This window comes from Eubalaena glacialis, chromosome 1 (genome assembly GCF_028564815.1).
Source record: "Eubalaena glacialis isolate mEubGla1 chromosome 1, mEubGla1.1.hap2.+ XY, whole genome shotgun sequence".
Taxonomy (NCBI): domain Eukaryota; kingdom Metazoa; phylum Chordata; class Mammalia; order Artiodactyla; family Balaenidae; genus Eubalaena; species Eubalaena glacialis.
Genome location: NC_083716.1, coordinates 127,479,571 through 127,498,226, shown reverse-complemented (window position 1 = coordinate 127,498,226; position 18,656 = coordinate 127,479,571). Strand labels below are relative to the sequence as shown.

General features: G+C 37.3%; 1 protein-coding gene across 11 annotated transcripts in view; it reads right to left on the bottom strand.

Annotated features, from left to right (window-relative positions):
• The window catches only part of R3HDM1 (R3H domain containing 1), a 190,203-nt gene that overhangs the window by 98,966 nt on the left and 72,581 nt on the right, over window positions 1-18,656 (bottom strand). The gene's annotated exons all lie outside the window — the stretch shown is intronic.

Below are 18,656 nucleotides of genomic sequence, written 5' to 3'. Positions count from 1 at the left end.
GAATCCAACAGCACATGAAAAGGACCATGCACCATGATCAAGTGGGGTTTATCCCAGGAATGCACGGATTCTTCAATATACGCAAATCAATCAACGTGATACACCATACTAACAAATTGAAGGAGAAAAACCATATGATCATCTCAATAGATTCAGAGAAAGCTTTCGACAAAATTCAACACCCATTTATGATAAAAACCCTGCAGAAAGTAGGCAGAGAGGGAACTTTCCTCAACATAATAAAGGCCATATATGACAAACCCACAGCCAACATCGTCCTCAATGGTGAAAAACAGAAACCATTTCCACTAAGATCAGGAACAAGACAAGGTTGCCCACTATCACCACTATTATTCAACATAGTTTTGGAAGTTTTAGCCACAGCAATCAGAGAAGAAAAAGAAATAAAAGGAATCCAAATCGGAAAAGAAGAAGTAAAGCTGTCACTGTTTGCAGATGACATGATACTATACATAGAGAATCCTAAAGATGCTACCAGAAAACTGCTAGAGCTAATCAATGAATTTGGTAAAGTAGCAGGATACAAAATTAATGCACAGAAATCTCTGGCACTCCTATACACTAATGATGAAAAATCTGAAAGTGAAATTAAGAAAACACTCCCATTTACCATTACAACAAAAAGAATAAAATATCTAGGAATAAACCTACCTAAGGAGACAAAAGACCTGTATGCAGAAAATTATAAGACACTGCTGAAAGAAATTAAAGATGATACAAATAGATGGAGAGATATACCATGTTCTTGGATTGGAAGAATCAACACTGTGAAAATGACTCTACCCAAATGCAATGACCCAAAGCAATCTACAGATTCAATGCAATCCCTATCAAACTACCACTGGCATTTTTCACAGAACTAGAACAAAAAATTTCACAATTTGTATGGAAACACAAAAGACCCCGAATAGCTAAAGCAATCTTGAGAACAAAAAATGGAGCTGAAGGAATCAGGCTCCCTGACTTCTGACTATACTACAAAGCTACAGTAATCAAGACAGTATGGTACTGGCACAAAAACCAAAATATAGATCAATGGAACAGGATAGAAAGCCCAGAAATAAACCCACGCACCTATGGTCACCTTATCTTTGATAAAGGAGGCAAGAATATACAATGGAGAAAAGACAGCCTCTTCAATAAGTGGTGCTGGGAAAACTGGACAGGTACATGTAAAAGTATGAAATTAGAACACTCCCTAACACCATACACAAATATAAACTCAAAATGGATTAAAGAACTAAATGTAAGGCCAGACACTATCAAACTCTTAGAGGAAAACATAGGCAGAACACTCTATGACATAAATCACAGCAAGATCCTTTTTGACCCAGCTCCTAGAGAAATGGAAATAAAAACAAAAATAAACAAATGGGACCTAATGAAACTTAAAAGCTTTTGCACAGCAAAGGAAACCATAAGCAAGACCAAAAGACAACTCTCAGAATGGGAGAAAGTATTTGCAAATGAAGCAACTGACAAAGGATTAATCTCCAAAATTTACAAGCAGCTCATGCAGCTCAATAACAAAAAAACAAACAACCCAATCCAAAAATGCGCAGAAGACCTAAATAGACATTTCTCCAAAGAAGATACACAGATTTCCAACAAACACATGAAAGAATGCTCAACATCATTAATCATTAGAGAAATGCAAATCAAAACTACAATGAGATATCATCTCACACCGGTCAGAATGGCCATCATCAAAAAATCTAGAAACAATAAATGCTGGAGAGGGTGTGGAGAAAAGGGAACACTCTTGCACTGTTGGTGGGAATGTAAATTGATACAGCCACTATGGAGAACAGTGTGGAGGTTCCTTAAAAAACTAAAAATAGAACTACCATACGACCCAGCAATCCCACTACTGGGCATATAGCCCGAGAAAACCATAATTCAAAAATAGTCATGTAGCAAAATGTTCTTTGCAGCTCTATTTACAACAGCCAGGACATGGAAGCAACTTAAGTGTCCATGAACTGATGAATGGATAAAGATGTGGCACATATATACCATGGAATATTGGCCATAAAAAGAAATGAAATTGAGTTTTTTGTATTGAGGTGGATGGACCTAGGGTATGTCATACAGAGTGAAGTAAGTCAGAAAGAGAAAAACAAATACAGTATGCTAACACATATATATGGAATCTAAGAAAAAAAAAAAAAGTCATGAAGAACCTAGGGGTAAGATGGGAATAAAGACACAGACCTACTAAAGAATGGACTTGAGGATATGGGGAGGGGGAAGGGTAAGCTGTGACAAAGTGAGAGAGTGGCATGGACATATATACACTACCAAACGTAAAATAGATAGCTAGTGGGAAGCAGCAGCATAGCCCAGGGAGATCAGCTCGGTGGTTTGTGACCACCTAGAGGGGTGGGAGGGAGGGAGATGCAAGAGGGAAGAGATATGGGAACATATGTATATGTATAACTGATTTACTTTGTTATAAAGCAGAAACTAACACACCATTGTAAAGCAATTATACTCCAATAAAGATGTTTAAAAAAATTTTTAATAAATAAATAAATTAAAAAAAAAAAAAGAATGTTGTGAAGGGATTCTGCAGATATGATTCAAGTCCCAAATCAGTTGATCTTAACATACAGATAATTCAGCTGGGTCTGACCCAATCAAGTGAGCCCTTTAAAAGCTGAGAGCATTCTTCTGTTGGGAGTGGGGCGGCAGATCAGATTCAAAGGCTGAGAAGGACCTGACACTGCACAGCTGGCTTTGAAGGTGGAGGGGACAGATGAAGAGGCCTACAGGCAGCCTCCAGGGGCACAGAGTGGCCCTTGGCCGACAGTCAGCCAGGAAACATGGACCTCAGCCCTCCAGCTGCAAAACACTGAGGTGCTGTTGTTGTCGGAATGAGCGTGAAGACAAATTCTTCCCCAGAGTCTTCAGATAAGGGACCAGCCTGGCCAACCCCTTGGATTTCAGCCTTGAGAAACCCTAAACAGAACTCAGCTGAGCTCAACCTAACTTCTAATCTACATAACTGTAAGCTGATAACTGGGCATTGTTTTAAGCCTCTAAGTTTGTGGTAATATGTGATGCAGCAACAGAAAACTAATACACTGCTACATAAGTAAACTATAAACTGCCAAAGTGGCATTATTCAACAAAAATCACTTATTATTTCATTTCAAATAGCAAAGAACCGAAATTACATAATAAATACCAGAAAATCTACCATATACACATGCACACACAACAACAAAGCAGAGAAAACAAGTTTGGCATTAAATAAGAATAAATTATTTTAAAATGAATTTAATTATTTAAAGCATGCCTTTCACTTTTCTAGCCCCATTTTTTTTTCCTTTAATTTTTGACCCTGGATTAAGCAGGTTACATATATTTAGATTAAGCAGGTTATATATATTTAGATTTTAGCCTAGCCCAAGCCAAGTCTCCTTCTCAATTTTTTTTTTATTGTGGAAAAATACACAGGAAATGTACCATCTTAACCATTTTTAAGTGTGCAGTTCAGTAGTATTAAATACATTCATAATGTGTCACCATCAGCACAATCCATATCTGGAACTCTTTTCATCTCATAAAACTGAAACTCTGTACCCATTAAACGTAACTCCCCATCTCCTCTCATTCCAAGCTCTGGCAACTACCATGCTACTGTCTGTCTCTATGATTTTGATTACTCTAGGTATCTCATGTAAGTGGAATTATATAGTATTTGTCTTTTAGTGATTGGCTTATTTCACTTAGCATAATGACCTCAAGGTCATTGTAGCATATTATATACTTTGCTTGTAGCAAATTATCCATGTTGTAGCATATTATATAATTTCCTTCCTTTTTAAGGCTGAATGTCATTCCATTGTGTGTATATTCCACATTTTGCTTATCCATTCATCTCAAGATGAATGCATTTGGCTTGACTCCATGTTTTAACTATTGTGATTAGTGCTGCTATGAACATGGGTGTACAAATATCTCTTCAAGATCCTGCTTTCAATTATTTTGGTATATATCTAGAAGTGTAATTGCTGGATCACATAGTAATTCTATTTTTAACTTTCTGAGGAATGCCATACTGTTTTTCATAGTGTCTGTACCATTTTAAATTCCCACCAACAGTGTACAAGAGTTCCAATTTCTCCACATCCTTGTCAATACTTGTTTTCTGCTTTTTGATAGTAGCCATCCTAAAGGTGTGAGGTAGTATCTCACTGTTGTTTTGATTTGCTTTTCCATCGTGATTAGTGATGTTAAGTATCTTTTCATGTACTTATTGGCAATTCGTATATCTTCTTTGGAAAAGTGTCTATTCAAGTCCTTTGCCCGTTTCTGAATCGAGTTGTTTGTTTTGTTGTGTTTTAGGAGTTTTCTATATATTCTAGTTATTAATCTCTTATCAGATATATGGTTTGCAAATATTTTCTCCTAATCTATGGGTTGCTTTTTTACTCTGTTGATAGTCTTTTGCTATACAGAATTTAAAAATTCTCATTAAGTCCAATTTTCCTGTTTTTTCTTTTGTTACCTGTGCCTTTGGTGTCATATCCAAAAAAATCACTGCCAAACCCAATGTTGTAAAGCTTTTGTCCTATGTTTTCTCCTCCCTCCTTTTTTACAGACTGATTTTTATTCAATTTGGTATTCCAATTAGAGTAAGAGCAATGAGAATTATGCTTTATAAATACTAAATTATTACTACGTTATCATGATATGGCTTTACACTGATTGTATACAGAGAAAAAAATAACACTGGAGTTAAGGCAATAACCACATGTGCAAACCAAATACATTACACTGACATAGTCTTTAGTAAAAAGCTTTTTTGCTTAGGTGATGGTTTATATTGCTGTATGTGGGTCAGTCACTATTTTGAAGGATAAGCTTTGAATGGCTTCATTAAAAAAAAATCCCTCCTACTGGTCCACAGTGGTCAGAAGAAGCCTTTGGTAATCTCCACTCATGTCACTTGGAATTACTGCGCCCAAGGTCTTCTGATATATCTGATTGAACATCTGTTTTATTTGTACATGATCAATCTCACTCTGAGGGACCACAATCCTGACCAGGGTGAAGTCATCTGTGTCAGCACCTTCCACAGAATAGCACAGCCTCTCAGCAAAGAGAGTTGGGTGGCTCCGGGCACACTGCAAGATGGTCTTCAGGGACTTCCCTGGCAGTCCAGTGGTTAAGACTCTGCGCTTCCAATGCGTGGGTTCGAACCCTGGGTGGGGAACTAGGATCCCGCATGCCGCGTGGCGCTTTTTGACATTTCTGGAAAACTCACAGCTAATCTACTGCTTAGTAAATCTCAATTAGCCATCCTGGAATAAGCCTCCAAGGTAGCTTTCAGTTAAGGAAAGCTTCTTGTGGCATGAATGAAGATAAAGCAAGATTCGTGTGTCCCCAGTCTCCCCTCGCCAGGCTGATAAAGAAACTGAGTATCTTCCTGAGCCAACTGGTGGTTTATTTGTGTGTGTGTGTGTGTGTGTGTGCGTGTGTGCGCGCATGCGTGCCCCCACTTTACTTCACCCTTTCAAACCCATCCATCTTGAGATCAACCTGGCTGTCTTATCTGGCTCTCATCAGCCAAGTCTCACAAATTAAAAAGCAAGTCCTAGTTCCAAACAGGGTTGCCCCTTAGAGTGTCCTCACTTCAGCAAACGTTGTAACTTCTACAAGACTCAATAAAGTTTGAGTTCACTGTAAAATGCACTGAAACACAGATGCTGCTTTTAGGGTAGCTGGGCCCAAACAAGGTTGGGAAAGATCATGACTGAGGCAGCATGGTGCTCTAGAAAAAGTACACAAAGGAAGAAGGCTAGGGTTGAGTCCTGGCTGTACCACTGGATCTCCAGGTGACGTCAGCAATTCATTAGGGTAGGTCTCTGGAAAACAGAAGGTTTGCTCAGATCAACTTTGAGTTGTGGCTCTCTGCGTTCTATGAATCTAACATGAAATGGTTGGCCATAACCTTGAGCTCCTCTTGCCAATTCCAGATCTTTTTTGCAAGAAATGTTATCAGAGGGCAACTTTCCTCTGGGTATTCTTCCTCAGGTTCATGAAGGATGGTGGTGGTAATGATACCTTCCACAGAGGTCCAGAGTTTTCAAATGGAAACCCACCTACCCTGAGCCCAGTGATAAAGTCTTGCCTCAGACCTCAGCATTGACTCTTTTCGTGGAAATACCACATTCTCTCTCTGGAAAAAGTGAACTGTTCCAGTAACTTTCTTCCCGCTGTCTGCGAGGACAAGATCAGCATGTCACTGCTCTGGGATGTATGTTTCTGTTGTATACATCACAGGGGGCCTGTGATCCTGGAAGATGCCAAGGGGCACTAATCATTTGATCAGAGTAGCTTCCACAGCTTAACAGCTGTTTTCAGTGTTGTTCAAAGTTCTGCCCACAGACCTGTCAACGGGCAACACCTGGGAGCTTGCTGAGATGCAGAATCTTGGCAGTCTCACCCCACACCTTCTTCAATCTCTTTTGTGGTGTTGACTTTAAATGGGTCTGGCATCTCTGGCTCTGTGGCCCCTTCCCTCTTGGGTGTGCAGTTTATAGTAGGCATCCCTGGGCAATGGGGTGTCTTGGAGGTGGGGCTGGGACTGAGAAAGCTCCCTTGGCTGGCCCCTTTGGTGTCCTAACTAAGAAATCATCGCCAAAACCAAAGTCATGAAGTTTTCCCTCAATGTTTTCTTCTAAGAGTTTTAGAGTTTTATAGCTCTTAGGTCTTTGATCCATTTTGTGTTAATTTTTGTTTATGGTCTTAGGTAAGAGTCCAACTTCATTCTTTTGCACGTGGATATCTAGTTTTCCCAGCACCATTTTTGAAAAGACTGTCCTTTCTCCATGGACTTGGCACCCTTGTCAAAAATCGTTTGATCATATATGCAAGGACTTATTCCTGGGCTCTCTATTCTATTCCACTGGCTTATGTGTCTGTCTTTATGCCAGCACCACATTGTTTTGATTACTGTAGCTTTGCAGTAAGTTTTGAAGTCATGAAGTGTGACTCTTCCAGTTTTATTCTTTTTCAAGACTGTTTTGACTATTCTAGGTCCTTTGAGGTTCCATATGAATTTCAGGATGGGGTTTTCTAGTTCTGCAAAAATGACATTTGGGTTTTGATAGGATAATCACATTGAATTTGTAGATGACTTTGGGTAGTATTGACATTTTAACAATATTAAGTTTGCCAATCCATGAACATAAATGTGTTTTAATTTAGTTATGTCATCTGTAATTTCTTTCAGCAATGCTTTGTAGTTTTCATAGTACAAGATTTTCACCTCCTTGATTAAGTTTACTTCTAAGTATTTTATTTTTTAATGCTATTGTAGATGAAATTGCTTTTGTAATTTCCTTTTCAGATTGTTCATTGTTAGCGTATAGAAATGCAACTGATTTTTGTGCGCTGACTTTGTGTCCTGCTACTTTACTTGAATTCATTTATTAGTTCTAACAGGTTTTTTTTTGGTTTTGTTTTTGAACATGTGTGGAATCTTTAGGGTTTGTTTTTTTTTTCTTAACTTTTTATTTTGCATTGGAGTATAGTTGATTAACAATGTCATGTTAGTTTGAGGTGTTAGGGTTTTATACATATAAGATCATGTCATTTTCAGAGATAATTTTACTTCTTCCTTTCCAATTTGGATGGCTTTTATTTCTTTTTCTTGTATAATTGCTCTTGTTAGAATTTCCAGTACCATGTTAAATAGAAATGGTAAAAGCGGGCATCCTTACCTTGTTCTTAATCTTAGAGGAAAAGCTTTCAGTGTTTCACCATTGAGCATGAAGCTCAATGTGGGTTTTTCATATATGGATTTTATTGTGTTGACGTAGTTTCCTTCTATTCCTAGTTTTATGAGTGTAAAAACAAAAAATCTTAATAGGTTGCTGCATTCAGTTATGATGATCAGGTTACCTCTCCCTCCGCCCCCCGCCTTCATTCAGTTAATATGGTATACTGCATTGGATGATTTTCATATGCTGAACCATCCTTGGAACCCACTTGGTCATGGTGTGTAATGCTTTTAATATGCTGCTGAATTCAGTTGGCTAGTATTTTGTTGAAGATTTTTGCATCAATGTTTATAAGTGATAGTGGTCTGTAGTTTATTCTTGCAGTGTCTTTATCTGGCTCTGGTATCAGGGTAATGCTGGACACATAGAAAAATAAGTTACAAAGTATTCCCTGCTCTATAATTTTTTGGTAAAAGTTTGGGAACTATTGGTGTTAGTTCTTCTTCAAATACTTGGTAGAATTCCTCAGATCTAGGGCTCTTCTCTGTCAGGAGATTTTGATTTTTTGATTCAATCTCCTTATTAGTTACATGTCAATTCAGATTTCCTGTTCTTTGTGATTTAGTCTTGGTAGGTTTCATGTTTCTAGGAATTTGTCCATTTCATTAGATTATCCAATATGTTGGTGTGCAATTGTTCATAGTACCCTCTTTTAATCCTTTTTATTTTATAGAATAGATAGTAATGTCCATACTTTCATTTTTTATTTTAGTAATTTGAGGGTTTTTTTCTGGGTTCTTTTTTTTTTCTTCTGGTTCTCTCTTTTTTTCTGGGTTCATCTAGCTAAAGGCTTGTCAATTTTGTTGACCTTTTTGAAGAACCAACTTTTGGTTTCATTAATTTATCTCTATAGTTTTCACTTTTAACAGAATTTCATTCATCGTCACAGTAAAAATTTAGCAGCTCCTTTAGCAGACTTTTACTACTTCAGAAAGATCCTAATTAAATTAGAATTTAGAAGGCTCAGGGCTAAAGACCTCAATTTATAATTTACATTGTTTGATACTACAGTATAGGACAGGAATTAGGTCAATAAATGGGTTCAGAATATGAAACATCCCTAATATAATTTCAGTTTGAAACTGGTATTAATATACTGTCAGAGCTACTAGCTCCTTGCTTAGAGAAAAACTGAGGTTCAATAATAAATGGTTAAGGTGTAACATTACAATAAACACAGACTGCTTTTTAACATACTGCCCTGTAGATCAAGTTTGACGGCAAAGAAAAACAAACATAACTGATGATTTCAGTACTTTGGTCTTTTGTTTACAATAAAAGAACTTTAGACAAATTTAAAATTTATTTCAGAATATGGATCTGGAAGGATCCTCAAAACATTACCCATGTCTTAACTGCTATCCCAAACCAGAGACCTTTACAATTAATAACAAAAGAAGCAAAAATCTAAATCCATGTAGTCAACTTAATATTAAGGAATAATCTATAGGTTTTGTTTTCTAATGTTTCTTTGCTTATCATAATGGTTCTCTCTTTTTTTTTTTTGGCTGCACCATGCAGCATGCCGGATCTTAGTTCCCCAACCAGGGATCAAACTCATGCCACCTGCAGTGGAAGCGTGGAGTCCTAACCACTGGACTGCTAGGGAATTCCCCATAATGTCTCTTTTGGTCTAATATTTTCAGTAATCTTCCTTGCTATCTTTGTACTGCTAGGACGAGTTTAGATCTGTTTAAAGTTTATTATGAAAGAAAATAAAGGAAAGAAAAACAAAAGCACTGAAATCATGAACTATGAGATTTACGTATTGCTAAGAAAGAATAATCTATGAGTTGTACTGTGTGTTTTCATAAAACTAACTACCAATTAATATCACTCAATTAAGAGTAAATCTAACTTATTTCAAAGAGGATCATTTTTTATTTGTAATTATTATGAACAAAATTAATGGTAATAGTTGATACCTTTCAACTAGGGCTCTTAATATACTTTGAAGACCTTACTAATTCTCACTACTTTTCAAGATAATGGTAATTATTTTTTTTTAATAATTTTTTTGATGTGGACCATTTTTAAAGTCTTTATTGAATTTGTTATAATATTGCTTGTTTTTTTTTTTAAATATCTCTGAACTTTTTAATTTAGTTTTTTAAAAATTAATTAATTAATTAATTTATGGCTGTGTTGGGTCTTTGTTTCTGTGCGAGGGCTTTCTCTAGTTGTGGCAAGTGGGGGCCACTCCTCATCGTGGTGCGCGGGCCTCTCACTATCGTGGCCTCTCTTGTTGCGGAGCACAGGCTCCAGACGCGCAGGCTCAGTAATTGTGGCTCACGGGCCTAGTTGCTCCGCGGCATGTGGGATCCTCCCAGACCAGGGCTCGAACCCATGTTCCCTGCACTGGCAGGCAGACTCTCAACCACTGCCCCACCAGGGAAGCCCCATGCTTCTGTTTTATGTTTTTGTTTTTTGGCCGCGGGGCATGTGGGATCTTAGCTCCTCAACCAGGGATCAAACCCGCACCCCTTGCGTTGGAAAGGGAAGTGTTAACCGCTGGACCGCCAGGGAAGTCCCTAATGGTAATTATTGAGAGAAGATAGTGAATTGAAGTGTAAATGTCAGCTAAAGGTCAAGAATAGTAAGAACAAAAGAGGCCAGGCTGATATTTTCCACTGGAATAACAGAAAACAACAAAGTTTTCTGAGTTCACAGAGTGGACTTTTAAAAAACATCAATAAACTGACAAACCACCCCCAATCACTAATTTGTTTATACCATTTAATGCTCTGGGCAAAAAGGCACAGGATTAAAAACCCAAAGGCTGTGGAATCTAAAACTGATACGAATGAACTTATTTACAAAACAGAAACAGACTCACAGACTTAGAAAACAAACTTATGGTTACCAAAGGGAAAAGGTGTGGGGGGGGGAGGGATAAATTAGGAGGTTGGGATTAACATATACACACTACTATATATAAAAGAGATATACAACAAGGACCTACTGCATAGCACAGGGAACTCTACTCAATACTCTGCAATAGCCTATATGGGAAAAGAATATGAAAAAGAATAGATATCCGTATATGTATAACTAAATCACTTTGCTGTACATCTGAAACTAAACACAACATTATAAATCAACTATACTCCAATAAAAAAAAAAAAATCCAAAGGCACAGGATTAAACATCTAAGGTAAAGTCCCTGGAGAAAGTCAAGGACTCTGGTTTATAGTTACCCTATATATTAAATGAAGATAAAGGATCTTACCATCCACCATCCTAACGATGATATACGTGAAAGTTATTGGAGGAAGTAAAAATATTATGTAAAAGCATTCTACATCTGCAAGATGCGGGGAACATCTTCTTTATACATGTCATAACAAAGCACTGTGAAAAGCAAATGTGCTAGCTATCATGTGTATATATGACCCAGGTTCAATAGAAAGAGCACCAAATCCTAGAAATAATTAGAAAAGTAAAATGTACTATGGGAAGTCAGTTTTAAGTTTTAAAAGTTGAACTCATTAAATACTTTTAAAAGACAAAAGTACAGTATTCAGATAGGGAACTTAATACAAAGAAAAAGTACTGTATTGAAAATTTTGGGAGCTTATGTCGAGAAATAAATTTTACTTTTTTTTAATTACTAAAGAAAAGAAAATCTTATGTTGCATGACAATAAAGGGATCAATCTGAGGAACCATATAGTTGTGCTATTGCTAATAAATAATTAGTAACGATTATGATGATGATTATAAATATCATATTACTAACAGCATCTACCATCTGCTGGGCTCTTACTATGTAGCAGGTATATTACATACAGCCTTTTATCTCTGAGGAAAAAATAGTTAAGATTTGTATGATTTTACATGGACATAATCTTACTGAACCCTTTAAACAGAAACTTCTTTACATGTTTCCTCAATTAAGGAATTTGATGCCCATTAACCTCACTGTTGGAGAAGTGTGGTCTCCCCCCTGAGCTTTTCTGATAACCTTATTAGACTGTCATTGCTTTCCTGTCCCTGACTTGCCCTATCCTCCCCTTTTTAAAGCAATACATTGGAACTAATTTGGGGAATACAAGATATAAAAGTCTCATCTTAATTATCACAGGGCTTGCTACAGAAGCTGAGAATATACTAAACACCTACTTCAACTGATTCTGTGTATAGAAAATTGACTCATATATATCAGAAGCTGTTCATGCACTCTGGCACATGAGGCCTACTTGTTAACAAAAATCAGTTCTATTATTTCCTTCCTAACAAGGGTTACCAACACAATTTGGACTCGCCATCCTACTGTTCAGCAGTTTGTGGGAAGAGGGATCAATGTTTGAACTGCTCCGAAATATGTTTTGGATTGTATTTATAGGTACATGTATACAGATGAACATCCCTAGACAAAGCATTTGTCAGGTACAAAGATACAATTGGAAAACCATGGGAAAGTTGAGTTGGAACCTTAGAGCATAAGATTCCTAATTTTACGTTTCAAATAAATGGCAGAAATAAACACAAGTAATTTACCCTAAATTTAATGTGAAAAATCTATCTCTGAGAAAAATCACACCACAAAGACCATATGATTAAGTTATACAAAGGAAACCAAAGCAAACACTTTCCCCCCCATTTATCCCATGTTAAAGATTAGTGGTAGTCTAACAAATTAAGATTTTTCTGGATTTAGAAACCTGACACCTCACTACCCCAAACCTTCCAAATATTTAAAAATCATACAAAGTCCAACATATCACTCAAGATTTGCAACAGGAATAGTGTGTGTGTGGCAACAGAAAAATTACTAAGCAAAAACCCTTTGTACAATTATTTGGGACCATATCAACAATTCAGAACAACTCCAAAGCAATTATGTGGGAAAGTGAACTTCTTGACATTAATGCACACATACTGCTTGAATTAGTTCTAAAGCATTCTTAAGAAATTCTTAAGAAAGTAATCCTAAAACTTCTCTAAAAGATTATAGTCTCAAATAAAACTGAATAAAAAACACAATTAACATTTCTGAAGAATAGAGAGTCACAGAAGCAAAATTATTTATAGAAGAAATGGTCAAGGAGCTCTATGAGATAATATCTGCTTGGAACCATTCAAGGTGATGCCTAATGTCTGCTGGCCTCTCTCCAGCTTGATGAAATTATTATTATTATTGTTATTATTATTATTTTGGTTTATGCAACTTTATTGAAGAAAAATAAATCAATTACTAGCAGAGCTATTAGTTTATCACTTATCCATTGACAACTTGCATCATTTACTCAGTGTTATATTAAACAGTGTATTGGGGAGGGAGATGCAAGAGGGAAGAGATATGGGAACATATGTATATGTATAACTGATTCACTTTGTTATAAAGCAGAAACTAACACACCATTGTAAAGCAATTATACTTCAATAAAGATGTTAAAAAAAAACAAAACAGAACAGTGTATTGGAAGATAGATTAACTAATAGCTCCAAGCCTCCTAACAATGTAAATGAAAATTACAAAATGTGTGAGACCCTATTTTGGAATACAAAGAGTGTTTGACTTCCAATTTCCGTTCTCTGTAGAACATGAACAGGTCATTCCTTTATTGACATGCAGAAAAACACATCACATTTTCCATTCTGCTGATGCTATAAATTCAATACCAATTCTCCAGCCACATCAGTTATGAGCATAAAGTATATCGTGTAACCTCAAATCTCTAACAGTGGAAGGTTTAAACAAGAATGGATGCTGCTAGAATAATGCTGCTTCCTTTGATGTGACAACTCAGCTTCCACCTTCCTCCCCCTCAGATGATTCTTCAGCGCATTAGAGCAGTGAGGAATGGTTTTAGTCTCATAACAAAGTTAGAGTGAAGACACTGGCCACATAATACACATGCTCCATTGTTTTAAAAAAAACTTCTGAATCTTGGGTAACTGTTCTCTTGTAACTACTTTTCAGTTTCTAAAAGCAGTTACTGTCCAAAGTTGGAAGAACGTTAAGTCTTCTCAGATGAGCATGTGAATGAATGGAGGGAGGTAAACAAAAAATAAAATGAAAAAAGCTGAGGTCTGATAGGGGAGCAGACAGATAAGAAAATCAAAAAAGGAACCGTAATTTAAAGTTTATTCCAGTTGTAATGAAGGTTATTCTGACTTTAAGGTAGCATCACATGGCATACTTCTGAGTCCATTCCCGAGATAGCCTGCTGTACTTATCTCTGTCTGTTTTATAGATCCATGCAATCTCTGGCACTAGGGGGTCATCTGGGTTTGGATCACATAGCAGTGAACAAATGGAAAAAAGAACATTTTATGTAAATGTTATCCTTAACAAATAGTAGAAAATCATAAGATTTCTTTACAGTTTTATACTATGACATCCCTTCATTTAAAAATGAGTTTTTCTAAATAAAATACTGAGGGGATGGTCAGGAAATTAAGACTTGGAAATGGATGAAATGGATGCTTCCTTAGGAAAACATTTCCATTTCCCTAAGTCACTTTAAATATTACTATGCTGAAGGAAGACAACAGACATAAATTATATTCACGGTAGCTGACTTTCAGAATGACAGAGAGGAAAGCAGAGAATGTATTGATTAATTCAAAATTCTTAATAGGGAACCTACATTAATTGGTACATACATCTAAAATTTGAGTAAAAATAATAGTTGCTATTTAAAATTAAACCTTCAGTCAGTATCTTAGAGGTACCAAAAGAAGATGAAATGCCTAGTAGTATTTTTTAAAAAAGGCATTTCATAATAGGTAACTCCATATTAAGTTAAGAGGTAACTCTATATTAACCAGATTATTTTTTAAACAAGACAACACTCTATTCCCTGTTGATTCTTAAAACAGCTGACTTTATTTTACATTATGTGAAAACAGAATAACAATTTTTTTTCTAGTTTTATATACTTCATTCCTAATTTCCATTACTTAAATCTCTTCTCTGTATATTATTCCAACTGTAAGCCCTTTGCCAGACACCTTGCACAGAGGCATCTTGGACTTCAAAATCTCCAAGCAGAATAAATATACCCACATATAGTAAATTCTTAACAAACATTTGAGTAAACAATGAATATAGCATTCAGTGGATTAACATAAAACAAATTCTCATATTCTCCTTGTTCCTCCTCCCAGTCTTTATAATCACCATACTATACGGAACATGATGTCAGAGACCAGGCCCATTTTTCCTTGCTACACTATTTCCTTGCCATGGAATAGGTTTTCAGTAAGTGTTTGGGGAATGCATGAAATTCTCCTGTAGTATGAACAACTGGGCCATGATTCAAGAATGGTCGTCAAAACGTTTTTGTGCTTATTGCCAAGGGCAACACAACAGACATGGTAGGAAATGCAATACAGGCATACCTCATTTTACTGCACTTGGCAGATATTGTGTTTTTACAAACTGAAGGTCTGTGGCGACGCTGCAAGTCTATCGGCACCATTTTTCCGACAGTGTTTGCTCACTTTGTCACGTTTTGGTAATTCTCACAATATTCCAAACTCTGTCATTATTATTTTATTTGTCATGGCGACCTGTGATCAGTGATCTTTGATGTTACTACTGTAATTGTTTTGGGGTGCGTCCAACCACATCCATGTAAGACGGCAAGCTTAACCAATAAATGTGTGCGTGTTCTGACTGCTCCGCCAACCGGCCAGCCGTTCCCGTCTCTCTCCCTCTCCTCAGGCCTCCCTGTTCCCTGAGATACAATAACATTGAAATCAAGCCAGTTAATAATCCTATACTGGTATTTAAGTGTTCAAGTGAAAGGCAGAGTCGCACGTCTCTCAGTTTAATTCAAAAGCTAGAAATGATTAAGTTTAGTGAGGAAGGCATATCGAAAGCTGAGACAGACTGAAAGCTAGGGCTGCTGTGCCAAGCAATCAGCCAAGTTGTGAGCACAAGAGAAAAGTTCTTGGAGGAAAGTGCTACTCCAGTGAACACACCAACAACAGGAAAGTGAAACTGCCTTACTGCTGACATGGAGAGAGTTGTAGTGGTCTGGATAGAAAATCCAAGCAGCCACAACATTCCCTTAAGCCAAAGCCTAATTCAGAGCAAAGCTCTGACTCTCGGCAATTCTGTGAAGGTTGAGAGAGGTGAGGAAGCTGTGGAAGATTAAAGCCAACAGAGGTTGGTTCATGAGACTGAAGAAAAGAAGCCATCTCCGTAACATAAAAGTACAAGGTGAAACAGCAAGTGTGATGTAGAAGCTGCAGCAAGTTATCCAGAAGATCTAATAGCCTTCTACTGGAAAAAGATGCCATCTAGGACTTCCATAGCTAGAGAGGAGAAATCAATGCCTGGCTTCAAAGTTTCAAAGGACAGGCTGATTCTCTTGTCAGGGACTAATGCAGCTGGTGACTTTAAGTTGAAGCCAGTGCTCATTTACCATCCTGAAAATCCTAGGGCCCTTCAGAATTATACTAAACCTACTCTGCCTGTGCTCTATCAATGGAACAACAAAGCCTAGATGATAGCACATCTATTTACAACATGGTTAACTGAATATTTTAAGCCCACTGTTGAGACCTACTGCACGGAAAAAAGGATTCCTTTCAAAATATTGATACTACCACTCACTGACAATGCACCTGGTCACCCAAGAGCTCTGATGGAGATGTACAACAAGATTCATGTTGTTTTAATGCCTGCTAACACAACATCCATTCTGCAGCCCATGGATCAATGAGTAATTTCAACTTTCAAGTCTTATTACTTAAGAAATACATTTTGTAAGGTTATAGCTGCCACAGATGGTGATTCTTCTGACAGATCTGGGCAAAGTAAACTGAAAGCCTCTGGAAAGATTCACCATTCTAGGTGCCATTCAGAACATTTGTGATTCATGAGAAGAGGTCAAAATATTAACAGTAATAGCAGTTTGGAAGACTTTGATTCCAACCCTCCCGGATGACTTTGAGGGATTCCAGACTTCAGTGGAGGAAGTAACCGCAGATGTGGTGGAAATAGCAAAGGAACTAGAATTAGAAGTGGGGCCTGAAGACGTGACTGAACTGCTGCAATCTTATGATAAAACTTTTAACAGACGAGGAGTTGCTTCCTGTGGGTGAGCAAAGAAAGTGGTTTCTTGAGATGGCATCTACTCCTGGTGAAGATGCTGTGAAAATTATTGAAATGACAACAAAGGATTTAGAATATTAGATAAACTTCGATGATGAAGCAGCAGCCGGGTCTGAGAAGATTTGATTCCAATTTTGAAAGAAGTTCTACTGTGGGTAAAATGTTACCAAACATCATTGCATGCTACAGAGAAATGGTTCGTGAAAGGAAGTGTAAATTGATGCAGCAAACTTCATTGTCTTAAGAGATGGCCACAGTGACCCCAACCTTTAGCAACCACCACCCTGATTAGTCAGCAGCCATCAGCATCAAGGCAAGATGCTCCACCAGCAAAAAGATTATGCTTTGCTGAAGGCTCAGATGATGGTTAGCATTTTTTTAGCAATAAAGTATTTTTAATTAAGGTCTGAACCTTAATTAAAAGTTCACTACGAATTAATACATAATGCTACTGCACCCTTAACAGACTACAGTAGAGCATAAACATAACTTTTATATATGCTGGGAAACCAAAAAATTCGTGTGACTTGCTTTATCGCGATATTTGCTTTACTGAAGTGGTCTGGAAACGAACCTGCAGTAAGTTCAACGTATGCTATAATCCAAATTAATCGCTTGTTGATAAACGTGACCTGGAAGAGTGAACATTAGGTGTAGAAAAGAAACTAGAAGGAAATCTTTTACTATTTCAATCACAAATGCAATAGAATTGAAGCATTTTCTCTGATCCAATCAGGATACTGGCATTCTGCCATCACTGAGCATACTGACTGCAGGCATGACATTTTTTTGCAAGTGCTATTACTAAAAATGACTAGAAAAATTATGTTATTCCTCCAAATTTCTTAGATAATTACCACCTTACTATACTGAATCAGTGGGGCCTAAATGCTTTTTTACTGCTGTATGAGTTGCTATCATTTTCTAACACATTTCTGGCATATAATGAAGAATAAAGTTTTTGACTGAATGAAGGAATGAAATAACCTTTAAAAGAACCTTCTTAAATTATTCTGCAAAAATAAGGTATAAGTTTTGGCATGTAGCCCTCAAGGTCTTTAGGATGTAGAAAGAATGACAGAATATTTTCTCCAAAAATAGAATTCTTTATTCATAGGGCTAAACTAAAACAGAAATGTTTGGCTTCCCTGGTGGCGCAGCAGTTGAGAGTCCGCCTGCCAATGCGGGGCACACAGGTTCGAGCCCTGGGCTGGGAGGATCCCACATACCATGGAGCAACTAAGCCCGTGCGCCACAACTACTGAACCTGCACTCTAGAACCTACGAGCCACAACTACTGAAGCCCGCACACCTGGAGCCCGTGCTCTGCAGCAGGAGAAGCCACCACAATGAGAAGCCTGCGCACCAAAGAGAGGAGTGGTCCCCGCTCACCGCAACTAGAGAAAAGCCTGCACGCAGCAACGAGGACCCAACGCAGCCAAAAATAAATAAATAAACAAATTTATTAAAAAAAAAAAAAATGAAACAAATGTGAGAGATAGCATTTTAAGACAATATTTTATGGTAGATTAAAGGTCTTTCCTACTGAGAGGCAGGGTCTTATGCCTTCTCCCTTGAATCTGGGCAGGCTTTATTGACATGTGTCATCAAAAGACAACAGTGGAAGTGACATTCTGGGACTTCTGAGCCTAGGTCAAAAGAAAGCTTGCAGCTTTGCTTGGCTATTGGAACATTCTTTCTGGAACTCTGAGTTGCCCATAATGAGTCTGACTACCTGGGCCTACTGTGCTGGAGGGACCACAGGTA